The sequence below is a fragment of the Chinchilla lanigera genome, unplaced genomic scaffold (assembly GCF_000276665.1).
Source record: "Chinchilla lanigera isolate Chin_1 unplaced genomic scaffold, ChiLan1.0 scaffold00011, whole genome shotgun sequence".
Lineage (NCBI taxonomy): Eukaryota > Metazoa > Chordata > Mammalia > Rodentia > Chinchillidae > Chinchilla > Chinchilla lanigera.
The window spans coordinates 3,390,094-3,406,823 of record NW_004955412.1 but is presented as its reverse complement, the minus strand read 5'-3'; the positions used below and the strand labels follow the sequence as shown (position 1 = coordinate 3,406,823).

The 16,730-nt window shown below is 35.9% G+C and overlaps 1 protein-coding gene across 1 annotated transcript in view; it reads right to left on the bottom strand.

Moving 5' to 3' along the window:
- The window catches only part of Cntn5 (contactin 5), a 1,017,390-nt gene that overhangs the window by 715,661 nt on the left and 284,999 nt on the right, over positions 1–16,730 (bottom strand). The window contains exon 3 of the mRNA XM_005377960.1: positions 1,456–1,543. The gene's annotated coding sequence lies outside the window, so the exon portion shown is untranslated. The remainder of the gene's footprint in view (positions 1–1,455; positions 1,544–16,730) is intronic.

The following is a 16,730-nucleotide window of genomic DNA, read 5'->3' as shown; positions in this document are numbered from 1 at the left end:
TATGTGTGAATGTGCACACGCACCTTGCCTTCCTTCAGTGTATATATGTGTGAATGTACACACGCACGTTGCCTTCCTTCAGTGTATATATGTGTTAATGTGCACACGCACCTTGCCTTCCTTTAGTGTATATATGTGTGAATGTACACACGCACGTTGCCTTCCTTCAGTGTATATTTTTAAATATTTTCTGTTCCTCAAGCTGCAGCATACAGTTAAAAAAAAAAGTTCTTACAGAATGTTTGGTATCTGAAGTGTAGCTCTGGGTTTATTCCAAAAACTACAAATAAAAAGAGCAAAGTCCTGTAAACATTAACCTGCCGTAGTGATATTATAAGCTATGGTCATCCTCCTTGCTGTCCACAGTTGTCATTTGGGAGTGAGGATATTTGAAGTGTAGCAAGTCAGGGACCAATTTTTATTAGTAACAAAATACGTAATTATTTAAATGCTTATATAAACATCAAAATATCTCCCACAGGTTTATGGAGAAAAACCCTACAGTCCAATATAATACTGCCAAGGTAATCTAGTTTTAATTTCCATATGAAATCTATATGTTAGTAACTGTTATGTAATTACCTTCAGCCAAGGCTTCTGAACCCTAAAGTGAATATAACTGGGTTTGAACGTTTATAACCTACAGAGACAGCCATATTTTTGTGTTTTATTTCAAGACACCATGAAGTCATAGCCATTCTATCTACAGTAAAATGACATTTTTTAAGTTTATTTTGACCTGTAAATATATTTTAATCTCCTTCCACTTTGGACACAGATGTTCATACTGAATGTCTCCAAAATACACCATCAATGAAACTGTTCAATGCATAGACTTATGATTTAAAATAAAAGTTTCTTTTTAGAAAAAATGTAAAAAATAAAAGTTTCTCTTTGGAAATTTAAAGTCTGTCTTTAGAAAAATGACTATCTTGGATTACATCAATCACTTTCAATGTTAACATGTACTCATTTATCCCAAATTCCCCTGTATGGAACAGCTGTTTAGTTTTATAAAATAAGCCTACTTAAAAAAACAGTGATTATGCTCAAAGGCAGAATATGACACTCCCCCAGTGTATACGCTGAATACAGAAATCACTGATAGAGTCTAAGTAGTCCACACTTGCTGGGTAAGCAACAATGTTCTTCTAATCCTAACATCTGCATCCACCATAATATAGAGGGAAATCAGAAACCTGGATAAAAACTTAGTAAAGCGAACATAAAAACTGCACTATGTTTATCACAATATTACAATTTTGGAGGATACTGTGTAGTTTTGTTTGACTACATTTTCATAAGCAATATCAGTTTTACTTTCAAAAAATCAATGTCTATTTTAATTTTTAAATTACTCTTTAAACTGTGTAGCTACATAATAAGACAAGGTTATAAATAGAAGGACCAAGAATGATTTTCTTGATTACTCCATCCTTACTAATTAATACTTACTTTGTAATGTCACAGATAAGAAGTTGGCATTATTCATTTCAGATGCCATGGGTACTTTTAGTCAAATGAATGCTGTAAATCATGCAGTCTGCAATAGATTGAGTGCTGTTAGTTTTTCTCTTTATAACTATGAAATACTGTCTTTCAAGTACTCATCATATAATACACTACCCTGGAATATCAACCATATTTTCCAGTATAATAAATTCAATTCTTCATTAAAATCAGATTCCTTGGAATTTCTGCCCCTGCTCCTGCAGAGCCAATCTCTGAATAAAGAACTCAAGCGTGAAGCACCAAGCAGCCCGTTTCAGGAAGCAGCAAATGATGGGGCAGCAGCTCCACGGAGCTCCTGTGAAGGATTTTAGCTCTAAACCCCCTTTTCTGAGTAAGGCTGACATTATTACAATGCTGCTCCTCAAGAAGAAAAACGTGCTACAGGTGGTATGTTCTGCTGATCACAATACCAGTTAAGAATTATTAAATATAAATGTACAGCAGTGTAAACCTGGCAACTAGTATTTCCTCTAGGAAGAATCTGTATAATGTTTATCCAAGTCAGTTAAAGAACTAAAGATATTTCTCTAGACATTTTTGCTGTGGAATATTTTGCAAACTATGAAAAAGTAGAAGAGAAGTTCTTTACTTTTTTCGGCTGTTATTTCTTTCTCATGTTCTCATTAAACACAACAGAAACGTCCATCAACCCTTCTAATGTAAAGAAATTTTTAGAATAGTCAAGTCTTTGCTACCCTTTATACAGAAAATGATCACGGGCCTCTCAAAGGCAGCCTTCACACTGACTGCGACTGCACTACACACTGTAGTAGCCGTGAATTATACTGTTAAGGAACTTGTTTTACGTAAAGTTAAGCATTCAGTCTTTCAGCAACAAAAGCAACTTTTTCAGTATTCAGTAGCTCCAATTAACATTAGTTATTGTATCGGGTAACATAACAGGCTTTAACATTTTAGACATCAACTTAAGAAATGCCTTAAAACTGGAATTAATCTTGAAGGAAATAGGTTTATTTGTAATTGATTACAGTTAATAGATATTTTGACACTGTATCCCAGTCCTATTTTAAATTGTACATTTTACTATTATAATATGTTCTAGCAACTGTCAGCAAGTGGAGAGTATGCAGACCTGGATAAAGTGTATTGTCTGTAAAAGCAGCAACCTGGAATAAGAAAAATGCTACAAGGAAAAATGGTGCCTCTCAGACCAAAGCAGAAATCTCAGCAAGCCCTGTTTCAATGAAGAATGTACTACTCTGTAGAATATCTCAATGGACTAAGCAATAATTTAATGCTTCCTTAATGAACCTTTAATTGCAGTTACTGAATAAATGTTTGCATGGAAAGATAGTTCAAATTTATTCCAGGAACCTGACAAGCACATCCTGCAGGCATTTTTTCTTGGGTGGGTAAGGCTGTACCCTCTTCTCACATCCTTGCTAGTCTCAAAAGAATACATACTTTGGGTATTTGAAAATAAATTTAGTGTAAGTGGATGGTAACAATGACATTTACAGGGAGTGTTTCAGCAAGTACAGAACTATATTGCTTAGCTGGATTATAAAGCATTTTCAGACCAAACTGTCAATAGCACATGATAAAGAAAGGCCTGTTAAAATGGACTACAGTTTACTGTCTTTGTTCCATAATTTTTTTAATCTTCCCACTATATGTCTTTGTCAGCCAGTCAGATTAATACAAAGTTGTAAACCTACTTACTCAGATAATAAACAAAGCAGTCACTGTAACTGCCATCAGGAAGATTATAAATGAACACTAAAAAATAAATTAGCAAATTACTATATTAATTGATTTTAAAAAATAACGACAATTTTCTAACACATCTCACTCATTCTACCTAATTCACAAACTTGTGGAGTCCAAAGCAAAATAAGGATGGAATAGGAGTTACAATGGACTCTGCTAGACAAAGCGTCTCAGTAACCACAGTATTCTCTTGACTTTGCATGTTGTTAAGGTACTAACACTTAATGAAACTATTACAGATTGAGAACAGATACCGGTAACTTAGGGTATGCAATAAGTCTTGAATTCACAAAAGTAATCAAGAAAAGGAAACAGTGCATACCATTAAAATGCCATATTTAAAATGTACAATTTAATAAAAGGTTACACATTCATTTCCAGGAAGTGTTCACATCTATCACCCTGAAACATTTCCTTCTGACCTTTAACAAGAGATTCCTCCTGCTTCTACCTCCCCAATCCCCAGAGGCATGGATATGTTTCCTGACACTGTTAAGCCTACAACGTAAAGTTGTTTCATGTAATTCTTCTCTTGGCTTATCATACTCAGATAATTATTGTGATAGCAATCTAATGTTTGTAAATGGATCAATATTTCATTAATCTTACTGAGTCGTACTGCAAGGTATGGATAAAACACCACTTGTTTATCTGTTTATTTGCAGCTGGGCATTTGGATTGTTTTCATTTTTCACTATTATAAAGAAACCTCATAATTTTCTACAAACACTCATATGGGCATTTTTTATATGTATCTTGATGAATGATTATGTTTAAAAGTAGTAGATCAAGGGGAAGGTGTATAGTTAGAAAAGAGTTGAAATGTTTTCCAAAGTAGTTTTATCAAATAAAGTAGTTTTATCAAGCAAAGTATTTTTATCCTGGTAGCCTGCTACAAAATTTCCTGTTGCTCCTCTTTCAGGATTCATTATTCTGCTTGGATAATGTTTCATATCAAAAGTTTGATTAATATATTATCAAATATTTAAAAAATTTTACAGGCAGAAGTATTGAAATCACTGGTTACGACGTTTTGAACGGAAGTAGAAGTCTTTTATTTTACTTCCTTATATTTTTCTCTGAATATTTTAAACTTCAAAAGTTTTATATAATCTTTTAGTTTAAACTTTCATCTTTAAAAATGACATTTTGAACTTTTCATATTATGCATTCATATAAGTGAATACTCCAAATACTTAGAGTAAATATGTGTTTGCTGAAAAGAACAGAAGAAACAATAACATGTCTGGACACATAAGAAAAGGAAAAGTGCTTTAAAAATCCGTGGATTTTTCTTTCTACAATGGTGCATGTGTGTTACTGCAGAATTAGCCTTAAAATAATTTCTATCACTTCATTTTAAAAGCTTTACTTTTTTGCCAACATTTTTATGTTCAGGCTTTGCATGATTTTTTTTTTTTAATAAACTGCATTCTATCTGCCTTTAAGGTTTAGTTCTTTTTTTTTTTTGGTTTTTCTCCGGTACCGGGAACCGAACTCACGACCTTGTGCTTGCCAGGCAGGCGCTTTTGCCACTGAGCTATATCCCCAGCCCCTAAGGTTTAGTTCTTATATGCCTTATTGTTTAATTAATATTCTACTTTGAATTACTAATATAATTAGCAATCATATTACTGGAAAAATTTATGCTTTTTTTTTATAAATCTCTTTTCCTAATGTATGTTTTCATGACTTAGAGTACTTTTGAGTATACATCTTAGTCCACATCTCACTTTCTGTCTTAATTACTCAGCTTGCCTCATCAAATACACACACACACACACACACACACACAGTTTTATTTTCTCTTAGAGATTAAGCTCCATTTGGTTACAGACAGTTTCTTGTTCCTTGTTCTGTAAAAATATTTTTATCAGCACAAAAGTTGGCTACAAAAAGTTGCTGAAGGGTTGAATTCATCGTATTGTTAAATCTTTATATTATAATATCCACTCAATCAAAACTCTGTCTTATTTCCTCCACGTATCACTTTAAAATGCACTCAATTCCTCCCACAGTCTACACTTTTGCTGATATATTCTAGTGACATTGATTATAAAGTATTATTTCTATTGTGATTGTATTGTTTCTATCATGTTACTCCTTCTGCTTAAAAAGTTTCAAATGTTTGAGAATGTCTAGAAGGTAAAGTTAACAGTCACTCAACCTAGGTTAAAAATAACAACAAAACTATACCCCTGGTCTCCTTCTGAGATGTCAGTACCTTAGTAACAAAAATTTTGCTCACTCACCACAACCAAGTTTTAGATTTGGTCCACATGACACCCTTAAGGTCTCCCCAACTTGATTATTTCTTTTTGTTCTTTACCCCCAACTCATTTCAAGTCGTGTAATTTCCTTCCTTTTCACCCAGGTCACCTGCTAAATGATCTTCCTGTTGTTTTCACCTGGGATGTATTTTCCTTATGCATCTCCAGAGTCTTGGAAAACATACAGAAACAGCACCATTTCCTGTTTAAAAAATAATTTTAGTGACTCAATTTTCTTTTTTTTGGTTTTTCTCCGGTACCGGGAACCGAACTCACGACCTTGCGCTTGCCAGGCAGGCGCTTTGCCGGTGAGCTAAATCCCCAGCCCCTGTGACTCACATTTTCCTCAGAATAATTTCGTGCTCCATAGCCTGACTTATAAGGCTTGTGTTCACCTGCTCTCTAAATCCGCGCTAACTACAGGATCTAACACTCACTGTTTTGTGCATTGTACCTCATGTGATATGAAACTTCGTACAAGCTCTTCTTCTTGTACATAATATTCTTTCTTCTCTAGTAAGCATACCTGTGCCGTCACACTGCCTAATACATTACTCTTATTCCTAAACCAAACTTTATTTGCTCCATCTCCCAGTCTTTAGGTCTCCCTCTCACTCACTTTCTCTAGACTTATTCACTGCCTCAAGCCTGTAACTGCAATCAAATTCTCTTCTTATGAAAGATAAAGTACTTAATGTATGTCACTATTAAAGGTATTCAGGATCATTTTAAAAAGTAGATAATACCTACTACCAAGTTGCTAATATACTTGCATTCCATTTTCAGTATTCAGTGTGATGATACTGTAATTATATTTTATAATATCAAGATTAATAATTTTTGGAAATGATAGACTTTGAAACTTTTTAATCTATATGATTCAAAATTACATTTCAGTTTAAACATATTCAGGGAAGTAATTTTGTAAAAATTTCTGTTCAAAATAGTGCTGTTTAAGTTTTTGTCTAATCCGCAACATAATATGGGTAGCAAGGGGCTGGGTAATAGGTTTTACTGTCTTTTTACTCATACCCAGCTCTTGGTTTTTCTATTTGTGTAGAAATGAAATTTTAGCCATCCTAAATAGATATGTAATGAATCCTCCTTCTTTTTAACATTGCAATTACCTAGATAAAACAACTTTATCTTTTAAATTCTGTGGCCACTACCAGCTATTTTTTACACATAATGTATCTCTATTTTTATCTCTCTAGAGCTATACATTTTTTCTTTCAATGGTTCATTTAGAATTTAGTAGAGAGTTTTTTAATCCAAGAGGACATTGCTAAATATTGGTGCTATAGATACTTGTAATTAAATTTAGCTTACAGCGAAGTCCTGAAGAGAAAGGCTGCTTTCAAGTGGGACGATAGCCCTTATTTGAATGCACACGCACACATGCACGTGCATTCATACGCTCACACTACTGACATTATTCATTGACTCCAGAAAACTTTGGAAGTCTGGAGATAATGCATGACTTCACCCTGACGAGAATTTAAATTCCACTAGATCGAATGTCTTCTTTTCCCTTTTATCAAACGCCCCTCTCATGTTGAGAGACACACAGGACATATTCAAACATTAGGTGAACTGACAAAATGAGTCAATGACTACTTTTACTAAATCATTTTAATTAAAATGTCTGCAAGTGCTCCTTGGAAATATGCCCCCAAATTTAATTCTATCAGCTTTTAAATAATAATGTGCTACCTAGCGGTGATATTGCTATACACTAAAAATCAGACCTATTTATTCCTTTGTCTGATAGAGCTTAGTGCCAGAAGACCTTTTTGAAAACGTTTTGTGTAAGTATCAAACAAAACTCAAGGTGAAAACATTTGAGTTCCAAAGTTAAAAAAAGTAAGTAGGAGGACAGGTGGCATAGGAAATACGGGTCTCAGAGAAATAGACAATTTGTTTTGAGATGCATGCTTTTGTCATAATATTAAAGCTGCCATTTTAATTCTTTTGAATTGTTTGCTTAGCAACCTGAGAGAAAGGTCTCAGTTTAGTCCTACAGACTGGTTTACACACTTCTGTGCACCATGGAATAATTTACTAGCTTAATAACTCTTGACTAAGTGCTCCCAATATTTCAAATGTACTTCACATTTGGATATTTAAAAGCCGTTCATAGTCTATAAATTATACTCAAAGATAATAAACTGGTAGTAAATATTTTTCTTCAATTCCCGCCTTAAAACATCTCAGGATTCCTCTGCGGAACACCAGTTCTGTGGGTGGCTTGGTGATAACGTTTTAAAATTACTTTGCAGGTGACTTCTTTCCATTGCATTGGCCTCTTAGCTGTGGATATGTTTGTATTCAATTTTACACAGTTCCTTTATTTCAAAAGTTTTGCTATAAAAGATAATTTCAGATACTATCTATATGAAGAATTCATAAGAAAACTCAGCAATAGGAAAGGTCAATGAAACTTCTCTTCAGAAGCTATAGAATTAGCCTTCTGCATTAAACACACTTCAGAAACAAAACGATCTTTATGTTGACACAATCCCCGGTTGTCATAGCAACTGCATGGCTACACGCAACTGGCAGAGCCAAAACCATCCTTTTGGGAACTTGAGGAAAAAAAAAAAAATTGGTCTTCAAAAAAGCGACAAAATAGAGAAAAATTTAGAAAAACACTATGATGTCTAGCTGCCATCACCATCTATTTTGTTATTAGTGTTTCTGAAGAGGAAGATTCCACGACCCCAGCCTGCTCTTTGCTTCTGTGGATGCTTGTGGCGGCAGCGCAGGCGGCACTGCGCAGGCCTGGCAGACGACAAATGCCGCACTGATTCCCGGACCCTGTCCAGGGCCCGCGCTTTGTTCTTGAGTTCCTGTAGAAAGGCACTGTCTATCAGGCCTTCCTCCTTAATTCCCTTGATTGTGACAATGTGACACTGTTCACTTTCCCAATATCTGGCTCAGCTGAACTTGTTTATTCCCTCTTTCTGAAGTGTTGAGCTCATATGCATTTCTCTAAGCCCTAAGTATTTTCCATGAAAATAAAATTTTTATCTCCTATGTACTGTTTTTCTCCTAAAGCACTTTTTAGATTCCTACTAAATGTGAAAAATTTTATATACTATTTGTGCTGATTGAAATATAGGAAGTTCTTTTCTGAATGTAAAACTTTTGAATCATGCTTCTGCCACCGTTTCTGCATGCAGGTTAATTTGTCTGAGGGACCGGTGATCTTTGACGTTAATATCGTACTTAGCTGATCATTGCGAACATTTCGGGGGCTCAACTTGGAATTACTTTTCTCCGGAGGAGACTTGCACCTGCTGTTTCCTGAAGTAAACGAAAACCACCACTGAACCGTGGCCACGTGAGCAGCGTTCCGGCTGCTGAAAACCCTGCCCGCCCCGGCCCGGCAAACCCGTCCCCTCTTGCTAAGCGCTAGGCTCTGTAGTTATGCCTAAAAATAAGCAGACGAGCAAAATCTGCGTTTGCCTAAGGCTTAAGACTCTAATATGTCAGCTATGTTTTTGTTCGTTTGTTTGCAAGGAAGGGTACCGTGCTTCCTGTCGGGACCTGGATGTGCTTTAGAAAGATACGGCCGGCTCCAAAGTGCCCTTTAGAAGGGTTGCTCCGCATAGCGCAAAAGAAAGTTCGGTTCTGTTCTTGTTTCACGTCTCATAACTAAAAGAAAAAATCTATGATTTTATCAAACATTTCTAAAGGCACAACTATGACAATGCGTTTTTGTCTCTTTTCTTATTTGCTAGGTTAGGGTCTTTCTCTTTTTTGTATTTACCTCTGTTTTCTCCTCCCTTCTTCACTTGGTATATTCTGAATATTCACAGGTGTTTTCTTTTCATGCTACTGACTTCAGAAATTACTCAAACGTGAGTTCGAGACAGATGTACTGCGGGTAATGTCTTGTGTTCTCCACCCACTTTTAAGTTAACGTTTCGGGCTGAGAATTCTATATTTTATTCATCCGTTATTGCCCAAAGGAAGGCAAACTATTAAGTCAATTGAGGAAATATTCTCACTTAGTACAATAATTGTGCTTTCTAACCTATTCTGAGAAATTCTTCCTATTGCTCTTCTAGGATTTGCAGAGCTAACGACGATCCCTGCTCCCAAGAGGGATACTCCACCCTCACTCAGTCCACTGGGCAGTACCCAACAGGCTCATGTCGGAGAGCATTCCCTCCGTTTCCTTCCCTGCTTCTCTCCTTTGTTCACCACAGACATTCCCATCATGCTCCTGTACAAAAGAAGAAACCCGAGAACACAAACTCGATTAACTTTTCTCCAGGGTCAAGGTAGGAAAAAAATTTCCAAGACTTTATCGCCTCATTTCAGGATCCTCTGTTTCACTTCTTACGTGAGATTTAGACTGTAATTGTATTTGGCTACTACTATTAAAATCATTTGATTTTATATTTTGTTTTGTTTCTGCTTAAAGACATTGGATTAAAAAATTTGTATTAATGGTACAATCTACCTTTCCTTAAGTCATACACTGTTTTCTTAACAAGGTGTCTCCACCACTGGCGATTTACAGGGAGCAGTTTCAATGGTGACTCAAAGAAAAATGTTTGTTATCTAAATCTCCATAGGAATCACTGTTACCTGAAAAGAAAAAAAAAATACTGCTATTCCAAGTATCAGATTGTAAATTTTAATTATCTGCCTTGACTTCTCTCCTAGGTTCATCTGTGTAAATTCGCCTACCTATCACACCTCTTTATCTGAATGTCTTAGAAAGACCCAGTGATTTTCATGGTTAGCACTGGATTTGAAGTCTAGGCCAATTTGAAATCATAGTTTAATCTTCAACAAGGTTAATTATTTTCTCTCTGTCCCAATGTCTAAACTATCATGGAAAATGGGAATACACACAGATTTTGAAAATAGTTGCTGCCCTTCCACTTACTAGTAGGATAACTTCTGGACACTTACATAAATTCTCAAATTATTAGCTCAGATAACAGTCTGGAATTTAAGAATTATTATGGTTCAGTATGTCTATGGTCCCCTTTTTATAAATATCCACACACACAATCACACAAATGTCTAAATTCCAAGTGTTGAGCATATAGTTGCTGAATATAGTATTAATAAGAAATTATACATGGTAATTATTCTCAGTGAAATAAATATATGATTGATTTACCATCTAGAAACCTGAATTTTATTAATAACTCTACAATTTTTATGCTCAAGCAATTTTTTTTCCAGATAGAAATTAGGTCATTTGTCCAGTTGATCACAGAAGGGTGTTCATCAATAAAATGTCAATAAAAATTGGTGTGTAAGCAGGAAATAAAAAGCCCAAATAGAAAATAACAACGCTTATGGACAATTTCCATATATGCATTGTTTTAACTTACTTATTACCTTTAATTATGTTTCTAGCAGCAAATAATTACATACTGGAGAAAAAGAACTTGCATTTCTTTCTATAGCACAGGGATGAATAATATGCTCTTAGGTGATAATACATAAGCATATTGAAAACTAGTATGTTTAAATCACTCACAAGGCAAATAACCTATAAAGGAAATTAATCTTCACATTTGAGTAATTCAGTCAGAAAATAAAAAATAATAATTGTTTGATTTTAGTTTCAAAGATTAACAACACTTTTATAAGCAAACAATTTTATAATGCTTTGAAAAATACAGGTGTGTTCACCCCTTTACATTTCACCCCCATTTCCTGCACAGTTTGTCACGCAAATATTTGTTTAGAGGGTATAGCAGAGTAAGAATGCAGGCATTACAACAACGAGCACAGCACCAGAATCCAGGAATTTGAACTTAACTCTGGTCTGGCTTCTACTATCTTTGTGATATTTAAATTATATTAAATGGCTAGTGTATTTTACTCACTAAATGCTCATCAACTGAGTGGATAAAGTTAATTTCCATGTCTCAGTTTCTGGATTTGTAGGAAATATACTTTATGTCAGAATTTCTGTGTGGAAAAATCAATGATGAATATAAATGTCATATCTACACTGTCATATGAATAAACAGTCATTAGCTGATAACCATTACAGTACTATGGGAGGTGTCATTATTGAATTTTTGTTAATGTAATTGGTAATTTACCAAAATGCTGATCAGAATGGAAGCATGGACTGTATAAAGACAGGGTGAGGAGGAAGCCTGCTGGGAAGCTGTATTTGAGGATAGAAGAACACGGGAGTTAACGACTGACCACTCATGGAGACAGAAGTATATATTCAAGCCCTTGAACATCATCCATCTTGAATTACTAACCTTCAAGCCAGGAGTGGTGGTGCACGCCTGTAACCCCAGCACTCGGGAGGCTGAGGCAGGAGGATCATTGGGAGTTCAAGACCAGCCTGGGCCACAAAGTGAGCTCAAGGCCAGCCTGAACTGCATAGGGAGACCCTGTCTTAAAAAGACCCAAAACAAAAGAATTATTAACCTTCAGCACTACCCTGTCAGTTAGTTATTTCTTGGTTAATCTATTTTTGTGCCAGTACTTATTGGACTCCTGCTATGTTCTTGGCTTTGTACTAGTTACTGGAAACACAGCACTCACACACACAGATAGCATTCCTACCCTCAGGGATCTAGTGCTTAGTGGGAAATGCAGATGCTAAACAAGAGATCAGGTAATTGAATGAAAAAATTACATGTCCCAAGTACAACAGGGAGACATGTATACAGTGTGCTATGGCAAAGTGAAGGCCCGTATTAGAAAGGCTGCTTGTCCCATGCCCACAGGGCAAATGCGGAATTTCAATCAAAATTCTGGTTTTTAGTACTTTCTCCTGGCCATACTATGTTCCATCTGCTTATATTCTGAAGTTCAAATTCTAAATCCCAATTGTAAATAAAAAATTCAATGCTTAAATATGCTTCTGTTTTTCTCTAGTGTGATCGCTTTTGTACAAGCATTTTTATACTAGCATATTTAATGCCTTTTTGTTACTTTTCTTGTAATCCTTGTTTGCAAAATGGGTTTCACTTTAAACTCAAAGAATTTCTTAACAGTAATTCAGTGTTTATTAGACTGGATATTTTCACTTACTACTAATGAAACATTACTATAAGGAATGCAAATATTTGAGTAGTTAATAATGTAAAGTATTATTTCAGATTTAAAAAATTTAAAAACAATTCCCCATTTTCTTAGTTACAGTAGCATGATTAACTCATTTTAATAACTGCCGTTCTCCAGGCAGTGGGAAATAACCCTGAAAGTGTTTTTAGAATATTCATGATCAGTTTTTAAAATTAACTTAAATGTTATTATACTAACAGGAGGTTATATGTCTATCTGAAATATATTACAATTACTGAGTCATGCCAATACATTTTCTAATATATAGGAAAGTGTATCGAATAAGGAGCTCTTATCAATGACCTAATAGTAAATCTCTCTCGCTATAAAACTTGACTTTTAATCCCGGGCAATTACCTTTCTCTCTGCATCGGTTTTTTCATTAATGAACTGCTTATAGTTCTTATCATCTCATCCAGATTTCTCATTTTAAAGTTTTTTGAAGTTTGTAACGATTTTGTTTTGAAAAACATTCACACACTTGTTTTGTCTGCTTCCATACTGACTCCGGGTTGGACTGAGGTAGCTTGCTTTAGGAAGCTGGATATTCATCCAAGCGACATCAACAGCCAATAAAGGCTTGATAATAAAAGGTTCATAAAAGCTTGGGGGATGGCTTCCAAGGTTTTCTGCCACCACAGGAAAAGCTGGGGCCGCCAAAGAGACCAGCTGTCCCCAAGGGGGAGTCCTGGGCGACCTTGCCCTTGAGGGTCACTGGGAGCGTGAGCACACTCGGGAAGAGCAACAGATTCTCCACTGAAACCCAAAACTATGAGAAATAACTAAGCCACCACATTTTGGACTGGCTTATTAGTCAGTAAACCCTAATTGAAATAACTAATTACACACAAATTTAGCAAATCCCTCAAGTGTTATTCGATCATATTTGGAAGGACATTTTAAATATTGTTATTAATTTTCAAACCTTACAAATATAAGTTTTGAGGAAGCAATTAAAGTTCGTTAACATTTTCATTTCCCCCCCAGGGAAACAGATTGCAGAGGAAGATCAAAATTCAATAACATCTATTTAGCTAATGGCTTTTATTTAAGTCAGCATTAAAATTAATGTTCAAGATCATTATCCATGAACTTTTGGTCCAGTTAGGAAAATTCACACATATTGAACCTGCTTCTAGAAACTGTGAAAACTCATTAAAAAGTCTATTAAGAAATTGGAAGCTCCTTGAAAGAACAGGCAGTTTTTATTTTTTCAAAGTTTTCTTTGTGTCCAGTAATGCAATGGCAAGCTCATTTTGGGTAGTTAGGAATAGTTAGGAACTGCTACATAAAATAGTTTAGGCAGATCATGGCACCTCTTGTGTCTCAATCTCTGCATCTTAAAAAAAAGAATAAAACTCTAGCTAGGAGCGTTCATGTACATAATTGCACAAAACCAGTAAAATTCCCATGGTAGAAAGTTACACCTTGGAGTCACAAAAATTAAAATTATATCTTATTTTAGCCTGATAATTTTAATAAGATAAATGATGCAATGTTATAGAGCTGAAAGATTTCTAGGATTTATTTCTTTTACTACTATTTTGCATAAATTTCTTGAAAAACTTATGATGAACTAGGCATCTAAATGATGCACTCTTTAGCTACGAGTAGTACAATATTATCACAAGTTTTAGTATCTCCTGTTTTATATTAACTAAATTTCTTGTTATTAATGCAATCAAATACATTTCTTCCTTTCTGAAAATAGTATACATAGATTTATTTATCACATACTGAATTTGTTGTACTTAATTGTAGAATTTTTCATGATGCTTCAAACTTATGTTTTTCCATCAAATGATTAGTTTTGAAAGCCCTCTAGTCCTTTGCATTTTTATTGCCTGTCTAAAATATTTAACAAAAAATTCAATGAATTTTGATTATATACATATTTATATTGTTTACTCATCACTATAAAACTGTACAATAAATGCATAGCTAAATTACAAAATAATTTACTCTAGCAGCTCTTATTATAATGAGTTCACACACTACACATAATCAGTATGTTTGTAATTTTTTGTTCTTGTTGTTTTGTTTTCAAGACAGGGTCTTGCTATGTAGCTCAGGCTGGCCTTGAACTCCCTATGTAGTCCAGGCTGGCCTCAAACTTGTGGTGAGTCTCCTTCCTCAGCCTCTCAAGTGCCTGGATTATAGGCATGTGCCACCATGCCCAGCTATAACCAGTATGTTTATAAGTGTTTTGCACATTAATTTAATCTTTTTAACAACTTGAGTGAGGGAATAAAGAAGAACTGAAATAACTTCTAATGTCATGATGCTGATTTTCTCGCATTATGAATATTTATAGGCAAAAAGGAAGGACTGGATTTGAGGATGGGTAAAGCAAAATTACCTTAAAATACTGTACTAGAAATCCCAAAGATACATTGAAACATAAATGTGCACACACAAATATTAAATGTGCACCCTCACTGGACAATGAAACAGCCGAGCTGTCGCTCCACTCCTGACAGCTGCATACAGGTCTCCCGCATGGTAAGCCAGCACCCTGCCACCGTGCTACCTCTCCAGCCGTGTGAGGCCCACACGGCAATCAAATTCCAAATAAGCTGAGTTTCCACATAATTTATCAAATTCATCCAAAATGAGCCGAACTTCTCAAATTGCTTTCTCTGTTCTCCCACTATCTTTGACGTAAATTAATCATGAATTACATTTCATTTTAGGCCAAATGTTCAATAAATTAAAAAATCTAATACTGCATGATAAGGACATGTGTACTTATTTCCAAATAAAAATATAAAACTTAGCAAGCCTATCCATCTATCATCTATCTATCTGTCATCTGTCTTTCATTTCACACCAATGAAACACGCCACATATGTGTATACTACGCTCAATCTTTAGAAGTGTTTATTCAGGTGGAATAAGAGAAGCGTGATGTATTTAATAGGCCTGCTTCAGTTTTTCTCAAGTAATGTTGACAAGTAAAGAGCAACTTTCTGCTTATAAAAGAAACGCAGACTAGGTCACTGTCTTGGTGACTTTGTGCACTGCTGAGACAAAATACCAGACGCCACCCTTTAAAGGTGGAGGGGCTTGCTGTGGCTCGTGCTTCAGTCTGTAGCCTTTTGCTCCGAGCCAGGACAGCACTGTGAGGGCCGTGGCCGAAGAACTGTTGCCCACCTCCAGGCACCCAAGAAGCGGAGAGGGAAGGTTGACGCTCGGAAGGAAGATCTGCCTTTCCCGGTCGCCCACAACGCTCACCTCTCCTTACCGACCCCTTCTCCTAAGAGCAATGACTGCGATACCCGTAATCCAGTCACGTGCCGAACACACGAGGCCTTGCCGGCCATTTCAGACCTGAGTCCTGACGGTCATCACTGAAGAACATGTCAGATATCTCTACACACTTTTCCTCCACCCCTGGGCGCACAGAAGGTATAAACACTGTAACACCAGGCATCGAACGCTTCACTCGGCCCACCCTGCTGCCATCATCTTCGACTATGAAGCATGCTGTTATTCAGACATCACGACATCACTTGGGCCTGCGCTTTTTGAGGGTTTGTCGTTGTTTTTCCTTTGTTTGTTTCAGTATTGAAGATGGAACGCAGGGACTCCAGCATGCTAGTCAAGGAGTGCACCGTGGAGCTCTATTCCCAGCTCTTTTACTTTGTTTGGTTTCACGTTATTTATTCTTTTGAGACAAGGTCTTCCTAAGTTGCCCAAGGCTGGCCTTAAGATCAAAATTCTCCTTCCTCAACACCAGCAATAGGCCAAACTACAGGAAACAACACCACAGCCTGCTGCATATTCTGATCCCTTATTACATTCTTCATCTTCAAGACTGTCCTCTGGCTAACGGACAGCCGCAGAAGTCAGAAGTCAGTCTATTCGCTCTTTACTGAATAAACAATGTGATTTCAATACAGTTATTTAAGTCTAAACAGTCATGCTTCTCTGAATCCCAAACTGGAAAACTTATGCCACTGGAAGTCCTATCTGTTTCAGACAGAAAAGTAATGAGCCATAAACAAGTATTTTAAGTACAATATTTAGGTCGGCAGTCAGCAACCCACTTCCTAGAAAACCACCTGACATCTCCTAGTTTGAACTTTGTAATCCACATTGCATTGTTTCAAGAAAGCACCTCCATATATAAAACAGCACACATTTGAG